Below are 22,968 nucleotides of genomic sequence, written 5' to 3'. Positions count from 1 at the left end.
TTTTATGTTTTCTTTGAAAATTGACTCTTTTATTGTCATGTAATAACCCCCTTATTATCCCTGATAATTTTCCTTGCTGAACTCTGAAATTAATAGAGATACTCCAAGCTTTCTTTTGATTAGTGTCACCATGATATATCTTTCTCCATTTTCTTACTTTTAATTCATGTGTCTTTATTTTTAAAGTGGGTTTCTTGTGGACAGCATATAGTTTGGTCTTGGTTTTTGATCCATCTGACAGTCTCTTTTAATTGGTGTGTTTAGACTATTGACATTTAAAATGATTATTAACATAGTTGGATTAATAGCTAACATGTGTTGTTTTTATTCATTGCTCTTATTTCTTCTTTTTTTTTTTCCACTCTTTTTGACTTCTGTGGTTTTAACTGAGCCTTTTATATGATTTCACTTTCTTTCCTTTCTTAGCATATCAGTTATACTTTTTTCCCCAGTGGTTGTCCTAGAGTTTGCAATAGACATTTACAGATAATCCTAGTCCACTTTCAAATAACACTACATGCATACCTTGTTTAATTGTGCTTCACCTGAGTGTACTTTACAGATACTGTATTTTTTGCAAATTGAAGATTTGTGGCAACTCTTTGTAGAGCAAGTATATCGGCTCCATTTTTCCAGCATTTGCTTATATTATGTTTGTGTCTCACATTATTATAATTCTCACAATATTTCAAACTTTTTCATTATTGCATTTGTTATGGTGATCTGTGTACAGTGATCTTTGATGTTCTGTAATGACCAACTAAAGTCTCAGCTCTGATGGTTAGCATTTTTTAGCAATAAAGTTATCTTTAAGTTAAGGCATGTACATGGTTTTATAAACATAATGCTATCGCACACTTAATAGAATATAGTGTAGTGTAAACATAATGCTTATATGCACTGGGAAACCAAAAAGTTCATTTGACTTGACTTTTTCCCATATTCTCTTTATGGCAGTGATCTGGAACTGAACCCACCATACCTCTTGGGTATGTGTCTGTATTTGCTTCCTTGGTTAGTGCAAGTATCTTATAACAAAGTATTTTTAATTCTCTCCTCCCATCTCTCATATCATTGCTGTCATCCATTTCTTTTATCCATAATCACCAAGTACATTGTTGCTGTTATTATTTATCCAAACTGTTATCTGTTAGATCAATTAAGTTTAAGGAGAAAAAAACCTATTTTAAAAATTTTACCTTCATTATTCCTTCTCTAATGCTTTTTATTTTCTTTATGTGCATTCGAACCTGTATCATTTTCCTTTTCTCTGAAGAACTTTTAACATTTCTTGCAAGATGTGCTGATAACAAATTCCCAAAGTTTTTCTTGGCCTGGAAAAGTATTTCTCCTTCACTCTTGAAAGATGGTGTCTTTGGATACAGAATTCTCGGTTGGTGTGGGGGGTGGTTATCTCTCAAGACTTGAAATATTTCAGTTCTCTCTTCTTGCTTACATGATTTTTGAGAAATCTGATTTACTTCTTTTTCTTGACTCTCTATAGGTAATTTTTTTTCTCTACCTTTTTTCAGGATTTTTCTTTTCTTTTCTTTTCTTTTCTTTTCTTTGACTTTCGTAGTTTGATGTGGTCTCTCAAGGTGTACATTTTGTGGCACTAATCCCACTGAATGTTCTCTGAGCTTTCTGGATTTGTTGATCAGTGTCTGACATTAATTTAGGGGAAGTTCTCAGCCATTATTGCTTCAGATATTTCTTCTCTTCCTTTCCCTCTTCTTCTGGTATTCCAATTACATGTATGTTACACCATTCATAGTTGTCCCATAGTTCTTGAATATCTTGGCTTTTGTGTGTATGTTTTTTCTCTTCCCTCTAATGTGTTGGAAGTGTCTATTGACGTATCTTCATGCTTCAGCCTTGTCCAGTCTTACAGTGTTTTGTTTTTAATCTCTGGCATTTCTGTTTGCTTCTTTATTACAACTTCTATCTCTCTCCTTATACTAGTCCCTTGTTTTGCTTGTTGCATATTTTTTCCACCAGATCCCTTAGTATATTAATCATAATTATTTTAAATACTGGTCTGAGAACTCCAAGATCTCTACCATGTCTAACCCTGGTTGATACTTGCTTCATCTCCTCAGAAAGATTTTTTTCTTCACTTTTTACATGCCTTTTTTTTTTTGAAAGCCAGACATGAAATATTGGTTAAAAGGAACTGAGATAAACTGGTCCGTTGTAATCCCCTATTACTCAGAAGCGCTCCTCTTGATGCGGCGCTAAGGTGTGGGGAGTGGAAGCATTCTGTGTACTATGATTAGGTCTCAGCCTTTTCCTGAGCCCAGGCCCCTGGGCTTGAATCTTCACAAGTGCTTCTCAGGCTTATTTCCCCCCTCTAGGTAGGCCGGGAAGGCTAGAAGGGGCTGGAGTTGGGTGTCAGACTTCGGGGGAGAGCTGGTATTTCCCTTTTCCTGCTTGATTAGACCCTGGTGAAATAGTTTTGAGAGCAGGTTTTTTTAAGGAAATGAGTTGCTCTTGGCTTATTATAAGATGGTGATTTCCGCCTTCTCTTTTCTGGAAGCACAGTGGAATTTTTCTAAGATCTTTCCCCTTAAGATCCTGGGGCTTCTGGAGATGAAACTCGCAGAAGTGTTACGCCGCTCCCACCCCACACTCAGGCCTCCAGGAGTTACCACTCAGACTAGTTCACGCTCAGTCTCCAGCGGTTAGTCAGTTACCCTTGAAGTATTCCTGCCAGATCCTGGCTTCAGACAGGCTTCCTGAGAAGTTTCTTTGCCAGGTAAGCTTTGGTTTTCTGTGTCTGCTTGTGTCTCTAGTTTTTTCATGGTGGTTTTCTTGTCCTGTGACCTCAAATCTCTCCTGGATCTAAGAGGAGTTGTTGAATTTCAGTCTTTAAACCTTGAAAAAATTTTCAGCCTTTTTCTTGTGCGGGTGGAAGTGACAACTTCTGAGCTTCTTAGATGTCAGACCAGAACCCCAAAGTCTAAAAACATTATTTTTAATGACTAAATAGTGTTTCATCATGTGGATATATGTTTAACTCTTGACAAAATTTTCTTTTGACAGAAGCAAAGATCTTTTAATTTCGTCAAAGACCTAAGTATAAACATCACAGTATTTTTTGCTTTTTTATCCCGGGAATCCATTTTATTTTACATGCTTGTAATTTTATTCAGTTAGTCTTTCTAGATTCTTCTCACTAAGCCTTCCCTTCCACACCTTTAGGGCTAAATATGAAGTATAGCTAGTAATCATTTTGGAGTCTTTTAATTTTAAATTTTTACATGAATATAATAGCAAAATTTAGTCATTCCTTCTGTAAGGAGACTATTTTGGGCTTTCTTCCAAAGGGCATAGTTCATTAACTAGATAAATTAATGAGCAGTTGAACTTCCGTTTTACTCATAGTTATTAAGCTTCTTGGAGAAAGGATTGCCTTAGATTCTGCTGGTCCCCCAGGTGGGGGTCCTTATTGCTGAAAGCGTGGGGCTGAGTAGCAGTCGAGCAGCTTGTTTTAATCTGCTTGCATGTTCTCTGAAAAGCTGCTTTTCACTGTTCCTGCCCTCAGGCAGTAGTCAAGGTCATGTCGTCATAGGTGAAATATGAAATGAGACTCTGCAGCTCACCCTTCTCCAACTTAAAAATAAGGAATCGCCCTTAAGAGAAGGCTCTGCTGGCTGTAGTGTATGAACACCAAAGTGGTGATGGCACTTGTGTGTGGTCAGGCCACTCAGGATGGCTATTCTCTTGCCCGCTGTACATTCCCTGCTTCACTCACATGACTGTCCAGTCCCCTTAATTTTAGGGCTTAATTAGTTCCTGGTAACCATGAGCCCGCCTGACTGTCAGTCCCCTCTATACACCGTAGCCTCTTTCTCCCCTGAGGAGTGAAGACCCTGCTGTGTCCTGCCTGACGTCTCTTGTGCATGGGGGGCTGTCACTCCAGGACCCTGTGTGTAAGATCTCCCTTCCAACAAACCATTAATGCCTCTGTTTCTAGGCCCTGTCTTCAGTCTCAGAGCTGGGCAACTACAAGGCTTGCAGGCCTGTGGGGTGCAGCCCAACACTTTATATTGTTTTTTTGTAGTATTTTTCAGGTTTTAAATGTTTCATTGGTGTAATAGAGTTAGAATTTTTTTTTTATCAACCTTGAATGTATAGTGATTCTCTTCTTTCCCCTTACAGAACCATTGAGTATTGTAAAATTAGAAAGGCAGAGAATCCCTTAAAATGAACAGTCTTGGTCTTACTTGTATGCATGTGGTTAGGTGGATAAGGCCTTAGAAAATCAACCCCCGTGGAGTCAGCATTGAAAGTCCTGAGGTTTGGCTTTGACGTTTATTCTTAGACTACACCGGGACACACATACCTGGGGGTTATTTATTTTTTATAATCCTTTATTTCTCTGTCTTTTGGTCTGTGTCTAACATTGGCATTTAACGAAAGACATCTCTGTGGATTTTTCATTAAGTCAAAGAAGGAATATAAAATCATGAAAGTAAAAAAATCAGTGAATCATATATTTCAGCTTTCCAGTGTTAGTTTCAAATTCTGTAGGTATTTTTAAACAGTGCTTTCTGCCGTGATGTCACTGTTCTTACGCACTGTTCAAGTGCACTAGCATAGTGCCTCTGAAAAGCAGTTAACGTTATTAAGGTACAGATTTAAAATCTTTATTTAATCTTAATTAAATTTAAGTAGGCACTCTTGTCTGGTGGCTGCCATATTGGGCAGGACAGATTTGGACTTTGTTGTTGTGTTTTTGTTTTTTTTTTTAATATCTACAAAATTGAGTGTGTGTGTGTGTGTGTGTGCGCGCGCGCACGCATGTATTGTAACAAAAGTTTAAGGACGAGCCTTTCATCCAGAGAAAGCTATCTGGAAGAAAACCTGGCACAAAAACTGTAAAATTGTTTATATATAGAATCTGAAAGAATTGTCCAAGAGATAATTTAAAGCATAATAAGTTTGGTACACAGATTAAATGGACTTATTCCCAGAACAATGGAAGAGCAGTTTAGGAATTGAAAAGTGTCTGCTAGAAAGAGGGAGAAAGAGGGCGGGCCGGTGGGGTGGGGGGAGGAGGGGGGGTGTGGATGAATGTAAGACTTGTTGAAATTTTAGAAATACTAGGCGAGGTATTATTACTGTGCTGGCTTTTTAATACAGTAGGAGGGGAAAACCCTAATTTAACCTGCTTTCTATAGTGAAGATTTATGAGTTCAAGTTAAACAATGCGCTGCAAAATCTGCTTATTCCTTCATAGCAGTTAACTTTCTTTGAGATTTTAGATGGCAAGAGCTAAAAGTAGAAAATAAAAAGTGTTAAATTTACTGGTTTGGACACTACTGAAAGTGTTACATAATTCAAATCCTTTATGATGCATTTGGGTTTTTCCAACTCTTTGTGGTCCTATAATATAATTTGAAATTAAAGAACCAAGATTCTTGTTAGACTGTCCGGTGTAAGAGGATCTCCACCTTTGTGGGAAGGTAGCAAATTGTGATTCTGGGGGAGAGGAGTGGAACATGAGGAGTAAGACTTGGGGTGGGCAGTAATTTTTTTTTTCTCTCTGAGGCTTGCTTTCTCTTTTTTTTCTTAAACATTCCTTTTTCTCTAGTTACATTGTCTTGCTTTTTATCTATCCCAAATTTTAGGGGCGTAGTAACATTTTTAAATGTTTTGACCAGTGAAACCAAAATAAAACACAAAGCTCCATCTTACCTCAGTCAATCTGTTAATATATTTCATTTCACCTTTATCTCCTTCTTAGTGTTTCTAAAGCAACTGTGCAGCTGTTTACTTCCCTGGAGAGAGAAAACAGATTGCCTGCAATCTGCCAGATTTCAGTGCTGTGGTCTGGGTGTGACAGTTGTGTACATAATGATTCTAGGAGAGCATACTTAGTGTACTTACACTTTGACATGTAGGAGTGCCACAATCGTAACATATAGGGAGGGTGAAAGTTTTAGATAATGAGATGCTTATCCGAATTTGGACAAACTGCACTATAAACTAATTCCTATCACTCCGTGTGGCTAGATGGAATTGTGGCCAGGCCAGTGGCATTTGGAAGGATTAAGATAGGAGAAAGTGTTGAATTCCAGAGATGGGACATGGCAGTATTAGAAAAATATTTTGTGTTGCATCTTTTGATGTGTTGGGGACAGGATAGTCAAAGGGCTTAACAGTTTGAATCCCTAATCTCACACTTCACTTAAAAAAAAAAAAAAGTTGTCCAAAAGAGCTTTGGGAAGGTGCCCGAATGTTCCCAGTGGCCAGCTTAGCCATGCCAACAGCGGCAGCAGCAACAAACACGGTCACTGTGGTGCCTCCTCCTGTCCTTGTTTACTGGGAGAAGTGGTAACGTTTCCATGCTTCAGACATGTCTGTAGCATGTGGTCTCTGCCCACTGGTGATCATTGTACCTTAGCACTTGGTCAACAAGAAATTCTGCCCTGGTTGTTCCTTTTGATTTCTGACTGTTTTCTCTTATTTCCCGATCTGAAAACTCCTGTAGCTCTTGAGAAGTGGGCAGCCCTGATCTGAAAGAATCTCTTTCTGCAGATGTATCTGTGACAGGCTTGGCACTGTAGTGGGTGTGTTAGAAAGGCACCCTTCATCACTTGCTGTGATGTCTTTGTAGAATACATTAATATCAATAGAGCATAATTACAGCACATTTTAGGTGTAAAATTAACTTAGACATGATAGTGTGTGTTTTTGAATAAACTTCAAAGAGAGCAGAAGTGTATGAAGAAATCTGAAATTCCGTCTTCAGCAATAGGGTAGATCTGATAATCCCAATAACCCTTCACAAAACACCCAGAGGGGCTGGGTGAGATGGAAACGTACAGTGGAATGGCCAAGAAAGCAAGAAAGTTAGGAGAATCTCCACGTGCCAGGGGAAAAATGGCAGTAGGAATGCAAGTCAGAAACTGACTTTCATAAAATAGTTGTGGTGTACACACACACACACACACACACACAGACACAGGAATACTACTCAGCAATAAAAAGGTATAAAACAATGTCATCTGCAGCAACATGGGTGGACCTGGAGATCGTCATACTTAGTGAAGTAAACCAGAAACGGAAAGAAAAATAACATATGATAGCACTTATATGTGGAATCTAACAAAATGACACAAAATAACTTATTTACAAAACAAACAGACTCACAGAGATAGAAAACAAACTATGGTTACCAGGGGGAAAGTGGGGGAGATGAAGGATAGATTGGGGGTTCGGGATTTGCAGATACTAACTACTGTATATAAAATAGATAAACAACAAGGTCCTACTGTATAGCACAGGGAACTATATTCAATACCTTGTATTAGCCTATAATGAAAAAGAACATGAAAAGGAATATATATGTATAACTGAATCATTATGCTGTACATCTGAAATTAACACAATATTGTAAACCAATTATACTTCAATTTAAAGAAAAAATGAAGAAGACAGAATTGGTCCAAGAAAAAGAGAGAAACTGGCTCTCATTCTTCAGCTACTCTGCAGATAGCTTCTAATCTTGGTACCCAAGAGGCTTAACCTTTTAAGGTTCTTTTTTTTAAAGGGAAAACTGCAGTAAAAAATAGAACTTATATTAGAGCACGATACATAGTCACACACACGCCACTGAGCAGGAGATCCTGTAGCAGTGTGCAGAGTTCTCACTGAGGATCAATGCTAATGTACTCTTGGTTCTATCGTATTTGATTCTGTTTTATTATAAAAGGCTAGTGATGATGGTGGTTCTCACTCTTGGCTGTTCATTCAGGTCACCTGGGAGCTATAAAAATATATGTTGCTGGCTCCCACCCTCTGTGATTCTGATTTAATTGGCCTTGGGTTGTGGCCTGGGAATCAGGGTTGTAAAAACTCCCTGGGTGATTCTAATGCAGAGCCAAGGTGGAGAACCACAGCACTGAATTGATTTCACTTTCTACTAATGGGACTTGACAGCAGTTTGAAAAACCTTGCTCTAAGGGGATGTACCTTTAATGAAAGAGGAGACTAAATATAAAAATCTCCCACCACAGAAAGAAACCAAACAGAAAACATACCTGTCTCCCAGCCTGGGTGGTGTGTATGCTTGGTGGGGTTGGGGTGGGAAGTGGACTCCCCTGAAGAATATGTAACCACAGGCCTCATCACATGTGCTTTTGAATTTACACTACTACATGTTGAAAGATGAGCGTGGAAATCCCTGGTAGGTAAGACCCTGAGTCAGCTGGCAGAAGCAGATGCAAATCTCTCCAGAGGGACACACCTCAAGCCAGGTCCAGCAGGAGTTCTTTCCTGACATAAGACATACAGGTCCTCCCACCCCATCCTCAGCCATCCAAGGCTGCAAAATGCATGAGGATACAAGCCACTAAGAGAAAAAACAGAAATAACAAACAGAAAGATGGAGAAAGATGGAACACCAGGCCCCTCAGAACTTCAGATATGCAGAATAAGAAAGAAATGTGCCTAAACTGATTGAAGAAAGATAAATGAAAGGCGTAAAGCCAGAAGTATGCTGTCAAAAAGCCCCAGGGAAACTTTAAAAGTACCAAACAAGGAATCTCAGTGGGTAAGTATCAGATTAGACACAGCTATCTCACAGAGAATTACCAGAAGATAGAGCAGAAGAGATACGTCTCAGAATGGTGCACATTCCTCAGCTCTAGAAGTATATGGAAAATATGAAAGAAATGGAGACACATGGGTACAATGAGAAGGCTTAAGTGCCTCAGATTCTTCCAGGAAAAGAAAATCACGAAAATGGGGATGGGACTTGGAATTTTTTTTCAGTTGAAGACGTGTGAATCCTCAGATTCAGGAAGCCAAATAAATCGGAAGCAGGATAAAGAAAAAGAAATATGCAGACATGTCTTAGCAAATTACAGAACATCAAGTAATAGTTCTTAAAAGGGATCAGAAAAGGAAGAGACGCTTGTCACAAGTGATTGCTATTCCTATTTAGGTAGACAAACTTCAAAAAAACTACAAAACCAAAAACCAAGCTGGATACAGTGACATATATTCAAAGTGCTGCAAAAGAAATAGCTGTCAATCTAGAATTCCACACCTACCTAAATTTTATTTAAAAACAAGATCAAAATAAAGATATTGGATAATCAAAAAGTAAGGGTATCTACTACTGACAGATCCTCCCTAAAGTGACTTCTAAAGGATGTCCTTCAGAAAGATTAAAGTTCTCCGGGCCGTGTACCACTCAGCGGAAGAGCGTCATTGAACTTTAAGGGTCTTGTTGAAAGTTGTAAGGATAACCAGTAAAATAAAATGAGAATGCATGACACCCATGCAAATAGAGGACCGTAAAATGTGTGATATGGAAGAAGCACAAAACAACTAGGCAACTAGAAATTCAAAATAGCAGGATAGAAACAAACCCACAGATACTAGAAATCACAGTAAATGAGATCATTAATTTTTTTTCAGATTCTACTTAAAGTTTACAAGAGATATATCTTTGTATACATATAAGTACACAAACAGGTTGAAAATAAAAGATGGGGAAATGATGTATCAGGAGTAAATGTCAAAAAAGATTGGGGTAGCTTTGTTAATATTAAAGAAAAAGTCTTTTTTTTTTAACAAGGCACGTAGCATTTACTCTCAATAAACATCTGTTTCCATTGCAAACTCTTTGTAAATACAGTATAGATGATTATATAACATTTCATCAAAAGAATATACCATAATGTAACTTAAGTTTTTGTTAGTTTTACATAACTTAGTTTGGCTAACCCCTTTCTTTTGGGAGACGGCTTAAGGTACTAAGCGTTCAAATTAATGTGAAACATCTTGAGAAAAATTCTGCTACATCACTTTCATGAAGCACCTAGTATAAGCAACAGCCCCCAAATCAAGGGAGTAAGACTCCTGCAAGTGGGGAAGAAAAACTTCTGTTTGAGTCAAGCAATGATGCTTTCTGCTTCCCACTTTTTGTTCTTTGCTAATAGGCCCAGCAAAAGAAAAAAAAAGTTACAGACAAAAACCCTACCTATAAATGTGTCTTATTTTAGGTGGAAATAGAAAACCGAAAATAAACCAAACTTTTCATCCATCTGTGCTGTCAGGTAGAGTCCGTGGTAGTGGTGCACATGCTAGTTGCTGGTGCAGTCTTGGGAAAAGGGCTTTCTTTCTATTACAGGGCATAGTGGTGTGGTAATGGAGTTGGTTTTAAATGAGTGATCCTCTAAAAATACTAGCAATGCTGACTCCCATAGAAAAGCGCAGAGAAGGCAGTGAATGCAGTGATGTGACTCAGTGTGGGCTGGGACTCAGTAAGCCACATAAATAATTGTCAACATGGGCGTGGAGATCTTGACCGATAGTTGCTTTTTCTTACAGCTTGTTTTTGAGAGCATGCCCAGTTTACCAAGTAACCCATCTATCAGTTGCAGGAGCCTCAGCTGCAGCATTGGGTACAGGTGACGGTGCCTCCACCACACAAAAGTAGGTGGCTGAGTCTTTGGGCTCGGTGGCTGTGATGTGCCGAGTCCCGAGAAGTTCTTTCTTACCTAATGTGCCTCTTAATCTTCCTGATTTCTCAATCCCAGTTGAAATCAGCTCAAGCAGAAATCTGAGAGCTTTCTCTTGCTGCTTATACCAGTGTAGGCTTTGAAAGTTAGTCACTTTGTAACTGCAGTTGAGCGTTGCGCTTCATCCCTCATGGATGTCCAGAGATGGGGGGTGCGATATCACCTTGTCATCGCTGCTCACCTCATCCCACTGTGGTTCCCGCTTCATGTTTCCAGTTGAAGATCTTTTTTGCTAGTCTCCAGTCTTTTTTTTCCGATTTTTTTTTAAAAAAACCTTTTTTTTGGTTTAGTACTCATTTGTGGTTTTGTTGTAGCCGCGAAGACAGGCAAACTCGTGGTCCTGCTTCGACCATCTTGACCAAATCCCCAAAATAGCTTTGTTAATATCAAAGGAAAATAGTCTTTAAAGTACAAACTTTATTAAGAGTGAAAAAGATCATTACATAATGTAAAGGTACCATTCATCAGGAAGATTTAATAATTCTAAACTTGTCTGTGTATGTCTAATTATATAGCTTCAAAAATAAATAAAAGAAGACAATGAGTAAATTATAAGGGGAAATTTACACATGCACCATCATAGAGGAAGATTAGTACAGCTCAGCATTTACTAGGTCATGCAGACCAAAAGTTAGTAAGAATATAAATGACTTAAAGATGATTTGAATAACAGTAACCTTGATCATAACATATATTGAATTCTATAGCCGGCAGTTAGTGAATATATGTTCTTTATAGTTTTCATAGACATTTTCAGTAATTGACCATATGTGATCCATGAAATACATGTCTTAGTAGATTTTTATAGAATTAGCATCAATGTATAGTCTGTGTTCTTGGACAATAAGTCAGAGAAGTTAGAAATCAAAACCCCAAAAGTAACTAAATTTAAAATAAAAACATCCCCCTTTTGCTTTCCTGCTCCTCAGCAATAACTGCTATTCCCCTCGCAAAAACTCCATAGTAATAATAAATCTGTATCCTTCCAGACTGTACATCAATATAGACATTTTTAATGGATAATTCTTATGATTACATCGTCCTGTGTGTCTTTTATCTCAGCCGGCTACGTGGTAGTACCTGCAGGTGTCCCTCTGTTACAGCTGACTGATACAACCTTCTGTCTCAAACGAGAGCTTTGTAAAAGAGGCACATGACCTTGGGTGGACTCTTTGCTCCCGTGATCTGGTCTCTGCAGCCTGTCCTTCCAGAATTCAACTGTGAAAGAATGAAGACTGTCAATGAGTTGCCAAAAATACAGGTTTTAAAGCTGCAGTGGGCTTTTTGTTCATGGAAAAAATAATTGGCAGTCTCAACGAGCGATTTCTGCCTTTCATTAGACACTATCTTAGTGTAGCTCAGAATCCCATTTCTCCAACAGCCACACATTAGAAACAGGACATTGCTGATGTGGGGATAACAACAGTTAGTGACAACCTGTCTGCAAGGGACTAGGACAAACAAAATGGTAAAAAAGCTACTACATTAGACACCACAGTCTAGTGCCTTTTCATCTGGGGACAGACATCCTTCCCCAGTGCTGTGTCACTATCACAGCAGAACAAAAACCTTAAGTCAACTAGAGAGAGAGAGAGAGAGTTTTTGTTATGAAGAATAAAGAAACATCTGCTCTGTAATGTGAAGCCAGGAGGGCAGGAACGTTTAAGTAGTGAATTTTAGGAAGAATATATGAGAAGTGAAAATGGTTGATGCAGAAAGTTAGCCAGATGTTTGAGGTTCAGTGATAAGAAATTCACTTATATGGGCTAAACTTTGGCACGACCCCTCACCAACCTGCAATTCTGCTTCCTGGGATTCACAGGCTGCTTCTGTGCTTCTGAACTGGGACAGATTTGCCTCCTTCCTGCCCTCATTCAGCACATCCTCCTTGAGTGCCTGCTCTAACTCATGGCTGACGGATGCAATTATAGAAGCCTGGGACCATGGACCTGCCCAGGAGAAAAGTGAGAAGATGTGCACCAGCAACAGGGGTGCAAGTTGGAAAGGGTTATGTGCCCAGGAGAGGGAGAGAGAAAGCTGTATGAAGGAAGTGTCACTTGTACCAGACCCTAAGAATATGCAACAGTTGTGAATCGAGGGAGAGAGGTGGGACAGATGGGAGAGAGAACACACAAGTTCGTTGTTCTGTTTGAGAACAGAGTGTGTCAAGCTAAGGTTAGGAGGGCAGATGGAAATCTCATTTAGGGAGCCCTGAATGCCAGCCTGAGAGATTTTTCAAGTGTTTTCTTTAAGAGAATGACTGATTATTTAAATGCCTGAAGACATGGGGGTCTTAAATACAGTACTCACAGTTGATTTAAATTTCTTTCTGCTTCAGTGGAAGTCTCATAGGTTATTTTCAGCATTTGGTCACATACTGTTCATTGTTCTCGTGTAGAAAGAACTTTAGAATCATTAGGAGCTGCTTCGTTGGGATTATGTAAGGGATGTCTTGCTTCCCGAGCCTAAATCGGATTGAAGAGTTAAAAAAGAACAAGAACACAAGGATCTCAAATTATCCATTGCATAAAATATTTAATTTCTTATGAATAAGTGGATTTTACTAAAATTATTTTTCTGCCCTCCAGGGCTCTCGGGAAAGCAGTTTAATGAAGGATACTGATTTTAGAAGCTTTTAAAATTTTTATAGTAGAAATAATCTGTGAAGGCCCATGAAATAGGTCCGTGGGTAGCAAGTATTGAAGCCTCTACGCCAGTTAGCAAACCTCAGCTTTGCTAAGGAGGGAAAGCCTGAGTGAGTGAGTGGTTAGAAGTCAGAAGACCGGGGTTCTAACCCGTGTCTGCTGAGGACTTTGTGGTCCCACTTGGGACAGTCAGTTCCCATTTCTAGGCCTGTTTCTTTAGCTATTTAATGAGGTTGAACTGGATGGCTTCTAAGATTTATCAGTTCATGAGTGTAGGAAAGGGAGATAATAAATAGGCAGAGAAAAAACTCTATAGAGAGAAGAAATTTAAGTTTTAGTCATTAGTTCATTCTCACTTTCTTCCTCTAAACTGAAAGTAACAGAAACGGTATTATTAATTTTAGGCCTCAAGTTTTTCCTCCATCTTAGGGGTACATCCTGTTTTATTTGTAAGTTGTTTTGTTGATTGCCTTTTTAAAAATAATTTTTTAACTGAAGTACTGTTGATTTGCAGTGTTGTTAGTTTCGGTGTATGTTGATTGCTATTTAAAATCAGGTGACTGGGTTACTTCCCAGCCTTACCAAGTTTTTCGCTTTCTGCCAAGACCTCTGTTACCTTTTGTCCTGGGGATTTTGTAATCATTAGACCCTTTGGAACTAAGGTATGTTTCTATTTATCTGTGACACATGTACATGGTCATAACCTGGGGTGATTAATACAGTAATAACAGTTGTTTTGCAGTTGTTTCTGTTGCAGTGTATAATCTTGTAGGCCGTTTCCAGCACTTTGTCACTTAATCTTCACTTCACATACGGAAAGAATTTTAGAATCATTAGGTGCTGCTTCATTGGGATACATAAGGACTATTTTTCTTCTAGAGTCAGAATCAAACTGAAGAGTTTTTAAAAAAGGACAAAAACACAAGAATCAAAATTAACAAATGCCTGAAATACATGGTATCCTACACATTGAGGAATTCATCTTTTTAATCTTGGGAAAAGGGGCTAATAATAATTTTAATTAACTTGATAGCTTTAGAATTATTGAACCAACACTAATAAAACTCCAGGTTTTCTATGCATTCACTAAATTTTGTCAATTTGTTCAAGTTGAGACACACACAGTCAGCAAATTGCAACATACAACAACACAAAACAAAACTATAAGAGTGTGGGCGTTCATAGTCTAGGTAATATATTTATCTTACTGTTTGGCTACATGACGAAAACACGACTGTATTAGGTTTGATTTATCCTGACTTTGTGGTTCTATTTAAGCAAATAACTTCCAAAATTGCAATTTATTTAGTGATTAAACATGTAGGATTTAAACTTTTTATAATTCAGCATACAGAAATTTAATGAACTTCTACCAGAAACCAAATCTTGAGCTAGTCAACAGGATGTAAGAGACATTCCCCCTTCGGGTTCTTAATGACCAGTGGAAGAGACAAATTACAAAATAAAATTACAGTTTTAACACCAATGCTGTGCCATCCTTGAGGACTTGTGCCTCAAGGAAGTAGGGAACACTTCTCAGATAGGATAGATGTTGAAGATGGAGAAGTGTGGTAAGGACAATTAGGAGCCAGGGACCAAGAGCAGCAGAGTTTGGCTTGTGGCTGGTGATGGGAAGAAATGGCAAGGATGGTGGTTGGACCAAGTTGTAAATGGCCTTGGATACTACACTAAGAAGGTGGGACTTTTCTTTTTGAACAGAGGGGAGCCATCCAAGGTTATGAGACAAAATAGCATAGTTAGATGTATGTTTTAGAAACATAACTCAGGGACCAGAGAGGAGGAGGATGTGGGGAGGTAGTCCGGAGACAAGGGGGCTGGGACAGTGTCTGTTGTAATTGATGAATCCTCCATCATCTCGGCCCTACAATATGGTGGTTTAAATGAGGATGCTTTTCACTTGTTCATTCACTAAAAATCTATGGTTTGGAATCTACCATGGTTCTAAGTACCACTTGGCGTGTGTCTTTAAACCAGAAACAGTGTGCACCCGTCAGGACAGTGGTGGTAAGAGAGAGCAGTGCAGGAGACTGTACTGAAGGGGCTGCCTGACCCACTCTTAGGAGGAAGAGGGGCATAAGAATTAAGACATGACTTTGGAGATGGGATGCGAAGGACTAGGTGCCAGGCTAGAAGGGGGATTAAGGTATAAGAGGAAAGGACAGCATGTGTGGAGGGGTGAGAACATTGTATACCCTGTGAATGGATTCTTCAGCTGGAGCTTCAAATCCAAGTGCGAGACGAGCAAGAAGGAAGACTGGAGAGGCCAGCAGAGGCCAGGCCGAGAAGAAATGGCTCTGTTTTGGCTCCTTGATTGTAGGGATGAGGCTTAGTGAAAGGTAACCCCCTCTCCCCCTTGCCTGATTTGGGGCAGGCAGTACGGTGTCTGGAGACTACTTGATGGAGGAGAGGGCTATGGAGGAGGGACAGCAGTTTGCTGCAGAGATGGCACAGATTGGAAGCCGTGCTATTTATATGTCTCACTGCTGACTGGCCTGAGTGTCCCCAGAGGCCAGCGTGCACCCCACCTGTCGTGCTGAACACTGAACTTCTTTCTTGTCTCTCCCTGGAGGCAGGGGTTAGGACACAGACCTGCAGGACGCCTGCTGCTTCTCTCCACCAGCCCCAAAATAGCCCCTAAGATCCTTTTGCTCCTTGCACCCCACACTGCACCAAGCACAGTATGTGGCTTTATCATCTGTTCTGTTCTGAGGCCACCATGTGTCCGTGCCAGCCAATCTCCAATTCAAAGTTCAGATGGCCCCTGAGTTATATATGATGGAGATCACAATTCTCGATGCAGTAGCAACATCGCTTCTATGTGTATAAATGGGTTTGTGGGTTTGAAAGATACGCCCTGGAAAATACACGAAGTGACACCTGCCAAATGATTGCAGGATAAGCACCCCTTATATTCGTAATGCACTTGTGTGTGTGTATAAACTGAAAATCATTAAATCCTTAGTAGAGAAACAAAAATGTCCCACATATACCTTATCTCCATTTCCTGACTGAGGGAAAAATAAAGGTGTGACAGTTATTACTGATTTTCCTCTTTAATTTTAGAAGGCAACCCTTGTGTAAAGTGTTCAGCCAACTTTCCATCAGGAGAGACTTTGTGAAAAGGTTATTTCTTTTTTTTTTAAATTGAATTATAATTGCTTACAATGTGTCAGTCTCTGGTGTACAGCACAATGTCCCAGGCATGCATATACATACTTATATTCGTTTTCATATTCTTTTTCATTACAAGTATTGAATATACTTCCCTGTGGTATACAGAAGTTTGTTTTTTTAATCTATTTTTATATATAGTGGCCAACGTTTGCAAATCTCAAAATCCCAAATTTATCCCTTCCCACACCCTTTCCCCCAGTAACCATAAGATTGTTTACTAAGTCTGCAAGTCTTTCTGTTTTGTAGATGAGTTCTTTAATATCCTTTTTTTGTTTCTTTAGATTCCATAAATGAGCGATCTCATATGGTATTTTTACTTCTCTTTCTGGCTTACCTCACTTACAATGATGATGTCTAGGTCCATCCATGTTGCTGCAAGTGGCATTGCTTTATTCTTTTTTATGGCTGAGTAGTATTCTATTGTATAAATATACCACAACTTCTTTATCCAGTCATCTGTCGATGGACATTTAGGTTGTTTCCATGTCTTGCCTATTGTAAACAGTGCTGCTATGGACACGGGGGGGTGCATGTATCTTTTAGAATTAAGGATCCCTCTGGATATATGCCCAGGATTGGAATTGCTGGATCATATGACAAGTCTAGTTTTAGTCTTTTGTGGAATCTCCATATTGTTTTCCATAATGGCTGCACCAAACTACATTCCCACCAAGGTAGGAATGTAGGAAGGTTCCCTTTTCTCCACACCCTCTCCAGCATTGACTGTTTGTGGTCTTTTGAATGATGGCCATTCTGACTGGTGTGAGGTGATACCTCATTATAGTTTTGATTTGCCTTTCTCTGATTAGTGATATTGAGCATTTTTTTCATGTGTTTATTGGCTATTTGTATGTCTTCATTGGAAAATTGCTTGTTTATGTCTTCTGCCCATTTTTGGATTGGGTTATTTGGTTTTTTGTTATTAAGTTGTATGAGCTGTTTATATATTCTGGAAATTAAACCTTTTTTGGTCACATCATTTGCAAATATTTTCTCCCAGTACATAGGTTGTCGTTTTGTTTTGCTTATGGTTTCGTTTGCTGTGCAAAAGCTTATAAGTTTAAATTAGGTCCCATTTGTTTATTTTTGCTTTTATTTTTATTGCCTTGGGTAGACTGCCCTAGGAGAACATTGCTAAGATTTATGTCAGATAATGTTTTGCCTTTGTTTTCTTCTTTATCATGTCTTGTCTTAATTATCTAAGTCTTTAAGCCATTTTGAGTTTATTTTTGTGTATGGTGTGACTTCATTGATTTACATGCGGCTGTTCCAGTTTTCCCAACGCCACTTTTCTCCATCATATAATTCTTTCCTCCTTTGTCGAAGATTAATTGACCGTAGGTCTGTGGGTTTATTTCTGGGCTGTCTGTTCTGTTCCATTGATCCATATGTCTATTTTTTATGGTAATACCATCATGCTGTTTTGGTGACTGTAGTTCTGTAGTGTTGTCTGAAGTCTGGGAGGGTTATTCCTCCTTTTACTTCTTTGTTCTTTTACTTCAGTGCTGCTTTGGCAATTCTGGATCTTTTGTGATTCTATGTAAATTTTAGGATTGTTTGTTCTAGTTCTTTGAAAATGTAATTTGATAGGGATGGCATTAAATCTATAGATTGCCTTGGACAGTTTGGCCATTTTAACGATACTGACTTTTTCAACCCAAGAGTATAGGATATCTTTCCATTTCTTCAAGTCATCTTTAATTTCCTTAATCAGTGTTTTGTAGTTCTCCATGTATGAGTCTTTCACCTCCTTGGTCAGGTTTATTCCCAAGTATTTTATTGTTTTGGATGTGATTTTAAAAGCGATTATTTCTTTACTTCTCCTGCTAATTCATTGTTAGTGTAAAGAAATGCAACTGATTTTTGTTTGTTAGCCTTATATCCTGTTACCTTGCTGAATTCTTTTATTAGCTCTAGTAATTTTTGTGTGGAGCTTTTAGAGTTTTCTATATATAATATCATGTCATCCTCATACAGTGACAATTTTACCTCTTCTCTTCCAATTGGATCCCTTTTATTTCTTTTTCTTTCCTGATTGCTGTGGCTAGGGCTTCCAAGACTATGTTGAATAGAAATGGTGAGAGTGGACATCCTTGTCTTGTTCCAGATTTTAGTGGGAAGGCTTTTGGTTTTTCACCATTCAGTATTAATGCTGGCTGTGGGTTTGTCTTGAATAGCTTTTATTATGTTGAGGTATGTTCTCTCTATACCCACTTTGGTAAGAGTTTTTTTAATCATAAATGGGTGTTGAATTTTATCAAGTGCTTTTTCTGTGTCTATTGAGATGACCATGTGGTTTTTCTCCTTTCTTTTCTTGACGTGGTGTGTCACATTTATTGATTTGATTATGTTGAACCATCCTTGTGTCCCTGGGATGACTCCAGCTTGATCATGGTGTATGATCTTTTTTATGTGCTGTTAGACTCTGTTTGCTAATATTTTGTTGAGGATTTTTGTATCTATGTTCATTAGCAATATTGGCCTGTAGGTTTCTTTTTTGGTAGTTTCTTTTTGTAGTTTTGGTATCAGGGTGATGATGGCTTCATAAAATGAGTTTGGGAGTACTCCTTCCTTTTCAGTCTTTTGGAAGAGTTTGAGAAGGATCGGTATGTGTTCTTCTTTGTATGCTGGTAGAATCCTCCAGAGAAGCAATCTCATCTTGGACTTTGGTTTGTAGGGATTTTTTTTTTTTAATTGCTGATTCTAGTTTCATTTCTAGTGATCGGTCTGTTCAGGTGGTCTATTTCTTCTTGGTTCAATCTTGGTGGACTGTTTCCAGAAACTTGTCCATTTCTTCTAGGTTGTCCAGTTTGTTTCCATATAGTTGTTCATAGTATTCTCTTATGGTTTTTTTGTATTTATGTGATATTGGTTATAATTTTTCAGTTTTCCTTTCTTATTTTGTTTGTGTTTTCTCTCTTTTCTTCTTGGTAAGGCTGCCTAGAGGTTTGTCCATTTTGTTTACTCGTTCAAAAAACCACCTCTTGATTTGATTGCTTTTCTTTCTATTGTTTTTTAAAAATCTCTATTTTAGTTATTTCCTCCCTGATCTTTATTATTTCCTTCCTTCTGCTGATTTTAAGTTTTGTTTGCTCTTTTTTTCTTAATTCTTTTAGGTAATAGGTTAGGTTATTTACTTGAGATTGTTCTTGGTTTTTGGGAAGGCCTATATTGCTATGAATGTCTCTCTTTGGACTGATTTTGCTGCAGCTCATAGATTTTGTGTGGTTGTGTTTTCACTCATTTGTTTCAAAGTATTTTTTAATTTCTTTGATTTTATTGTTGACCTATTGGTTTTTTAGTATCATTTTGTTTAATCTCCATACGGTTGGTTTTTTCTCCATTGGTTTTCTGTAGCTGATTTCTAGTTTCACGGCATTGTGGTCAGAAAAGATGCTTGAAGTAATTTCTGTCCTCTTAAATTTGTTGAGGCTTCTTTTGTGACTGAGTATATGATCTATCCCAGAGAATGTTCCATGTGCACTTGAAAAGAATGTATATTCTGTTTTGGGGGGGATGTCATGTCCTAAAAATATCAACTGAGTCCAACTGTTCTGTTGTATCATTTAATATCTCCATTATTGATTTTCTGTCTGAAAGATCTGTCCAGTGATGTTAATGGGGTGTTAAAGTCCCCTACTATGACTGTGTTCTCATGAATTTCTCTCTTTACGTCTGCTAATATTTGTTTCATATTTGTTAGTATCTGTTAATATTTATAGGTGCTCCTATATTGAGTATATATATGTTAATGAGTGTAAAATCTTCATCTTGTATTGCTGCTTTAATCATTACATAGTGTCCTTCTATAGCTTTCTTTATGGCCTTTGTTTGAATGTCTGTTTTGTCTGAAATCAGTATTGCTACATCTCCTTTCTTGTCATTTCCATTTGCATGAAATATCTTTTTCCATCCTCTCACTTTCAATCTGTATGTGTCCTTTACCCTAAAGTGGGTCTCTTGTATGCAGCATATTGTAGGTTCTTGTTTTATTATCCAATCTGCCACTCTATGTCCTTTGATTGGAGCATTTAGTCTGTTGGCATTTATCGTAATTATTGATAGATGTGTATTTACTGCCATTTTGAACTTAGTTTTCCAGTTGATTTGGTAGTTCTTCTTTCTTTTTCCTTTTTTTGGTTTGTTAATTTTCTTTTGTATTATCTTGGTTTCTTTTTGGTTTTTGTGACTCTATTGTATGCTTTTGATTTGTGGTTACCCTGTTTGAAAATGTTATTCTTAAGGAAAATATACATGTTAAGAAACAAATATTCATTAAGTCAAATGGAGCCAAAGAAAGCCATTGTGGGCTGCATTATTCTTCACACTGGTTCAGAATTGTTTCTGTGGAAGCTAAGTAGCTGTCTAAATGAAACGTTCCCACTAGAGAAACATCTGTTTTGAAACAACTTTGACAGATACCAAAAGATGCAGAGTAAAAAGAGATCATCTACACACCCATTCCCATGACTTTTTTTTTTCTATAGGTGCTATCAGTATACATACCACAGAACAGTAGTCAAAATAATCTTGTAAATATATGAAGGGAGGCTGCTTCTGTGACTTTTTTAGTAGGATGCCAAGTGAGCAGAGTTTGAATACTGACAATGAGAGAAACACTCGGGTGTTCAGGTTGTTTGATTTGGAAGTGAGTCAACCTAAAAGGCACCTACCTGGCTATCATGTTTCTGTGAATTCCTCCTTGGGCACCAGCTATGTCCCATAGTATGTATGGGCAGGATTGCGGAAATTGACTAAAGGAGACCCAATAGGAAGAACAGTGGGGGCTTTGCCTGACTGTGCAGACTAAGGTAATCCTTCATTCACTGTGGATTTCGGATTAGGGTACTTTGCCTCCCTGCTGGCCCCAGTACCTGGTGCAGGCTCCACGAACTAGGGGAGCACTGCGTGTCTGCATGAGTGAATACACACAAGGTAATCAGAATTCACCTTCTTTCTTTAAAATACTTCTTTTCTTTACCCAAGAAGCGTAACAACAGAATAAGTTAACAAGTAACAGTGGAGCATGGAATGTCATGTAAATGTATATGTAATTTCCTGTCCTGGAAGTGCAGGAGTGTATTATACGTCTTTGTCCCATTTCATTTCGGTGGATAGAAAGTTCAATGTGAATATTATGCCTGAATTAAAATAGCTATGTTATTAAGGTGTGATTATGTGTGTTCTGTGGCTCCCATGCCACAGCATGGCCCTTTTGTCCTCATTGTCCAGTATAGTGGCCAGTCATCCCACATGGACATTTAATTTTAATTTTAAATTGTTTAAAATGAAGTAAGATTAAAAACTCAATTCCTCGTTTGTAGTAGCCACCTTTCAGGTGCTCAGTAGTGGCCACTGAATTGGACAGCATAGATACTGAATGTTTTCAGAAATTTATGGAAAGTTTTTTTTAAACAGGGCAGCAATGAAGTTCATAGTTCCCATTCTAATTTGTCTGTTTTCAGGTTAGATCTTTCCTGTAAGCTGCCTTACAGCCTGTGCTGAACCCATGCAGATACTTTATCCACTGGGGCACTCTGTGGTTTACCAAGCTATCCACATAGTAAGTCTTAAACTGGTTTAGTAAGGTGAAGGAGAAGGCCAGTGTGCACGGATTGACTTCTGCCTGCATAGCTAGCCCTTCATCATCTCAGTTCAACACACGGAGGACTGTGTGTTTTTAGATCTAGCTGTTACATTGGCTGCTCTAAACCCAGTTTTGTCATTTTCACAGAAGGGAATGTTTCTGGCTCGGTAGGTTCACATTTCGTTAGTACAGTTTAACAGGAGTAGATTTTAAGGAGATCACATCATTGCCATGGTCGTTGTACTGAAGAGATGAAGAAATGACTGACAAGCGTTGCATAGCTAGGCTTAAGCTCCTGGTTTGGTTGGAGTGTCGTGATCCTGATCCTCGATGGCTTCTGGTTACTTGCAAACAGCCCAAGTGCAGAGGTCATTTTCCACCCAGGTTTCCATTTGCAGTATTCCTTTTTATTGATTCCCAAATTCTCTGTGTGAAAAAATCTCACTGATTTCGCAAGCTGAATTGCGATTCCCTGGGGGGAAGTCTGTCACATGTGGCATCAACGATCATCTCCAGTGTAGTCGGTGTAGCTTGCTTTCCTAAGTGCACACTCTCCCCATGTTTGCTTCTGCAGGCGATACACATTCAGCTAGGAGTGGTTTTGACTACCATTTTAAATTCTGAAAGTACTAAAAATTGAAGGAAAATGAACAACTTTTGAGTTTTTTCTAATTTTTCTTTTTCTGGAGTAATTGGAAACAATAGTAGAAAATAGTGAAGACTGAGATCTGTTTATGCGTGATGTTAGAAAATGAGGCTGATTCTTAACTTGTGTAAGTGAGTCGTAGACTGACTTGAGTCTAATGTTTGTGAGTTTTCATGGTTTATGTAGTCTTTTTTCTCCAGTCATTTATTTACATTTCCCCAGCATTGTACTCAAAATAACTTCCACCATTTCTTTTCTCACTTTCAGCCTCTTTTGCTTTACCCCTCTTTTTCTATTCCCTTCATCTCTTTCCTCTTTTAATTTATGCTTCTATAAAAACATTTTCTCTAGGCCTAA

At 38.4% G+C, this 22,968-nt stretch overlaps 1 protein-coding gene and 1 long non-coding RNA gene across 4 annotated transcripts in view; one reads left to right on the top strand and one right to left on the bottom strand.

The window, feature by feature from the left end:
- Nucleotides 1–22,968, top strand: part of KCNN2 (potassium calcium-activated channel subfamily N member 2) — a 364,774-nt gene that overhangs the window by 305,826 nt on the left and 35,980 nt on the right. The gene's annotated exons all lie outside the window — the stretch shown is intronic.
- Nucleotides 11,527–22,968, bottom strand: part of LOC140695376 (uncharacterized) — a 35,251-nt gene continuing 23,809 nt past the window's right edge. For both annotated transcript variants that reach the window (XR_012071108.1, XR_012071106.1), the window contains 2 exons: nucleotides 12,849–13,003; nucleotides 11,527–11,756 (listed from right to left, as the gene is read on the bottom strand). This is a non-coding gene — a long non-coding RNA (uncharacterized lncRNA). The remainder of the gene's footprint in view (nucleotides 11,757–12,848; nucleotides 13,004–22,968) is intronic.

This window comes from Vicugna pacos, chromosome 3 (genome assembly GCF_048564905.1).
Source record: "Vicugna pacos chromosome 3, VicPac4, whole genome shotgun sequence".
Classification (NCBI taxonomy): Eukaryota; Metazoa; Chordata; class Mammalia; order Artiodactyla; family Camelidae; genus Vicugna; species Vicugna pacos.
This window is presented reverse-complemented; position numbering and strand designations above follow the sequence as displayed.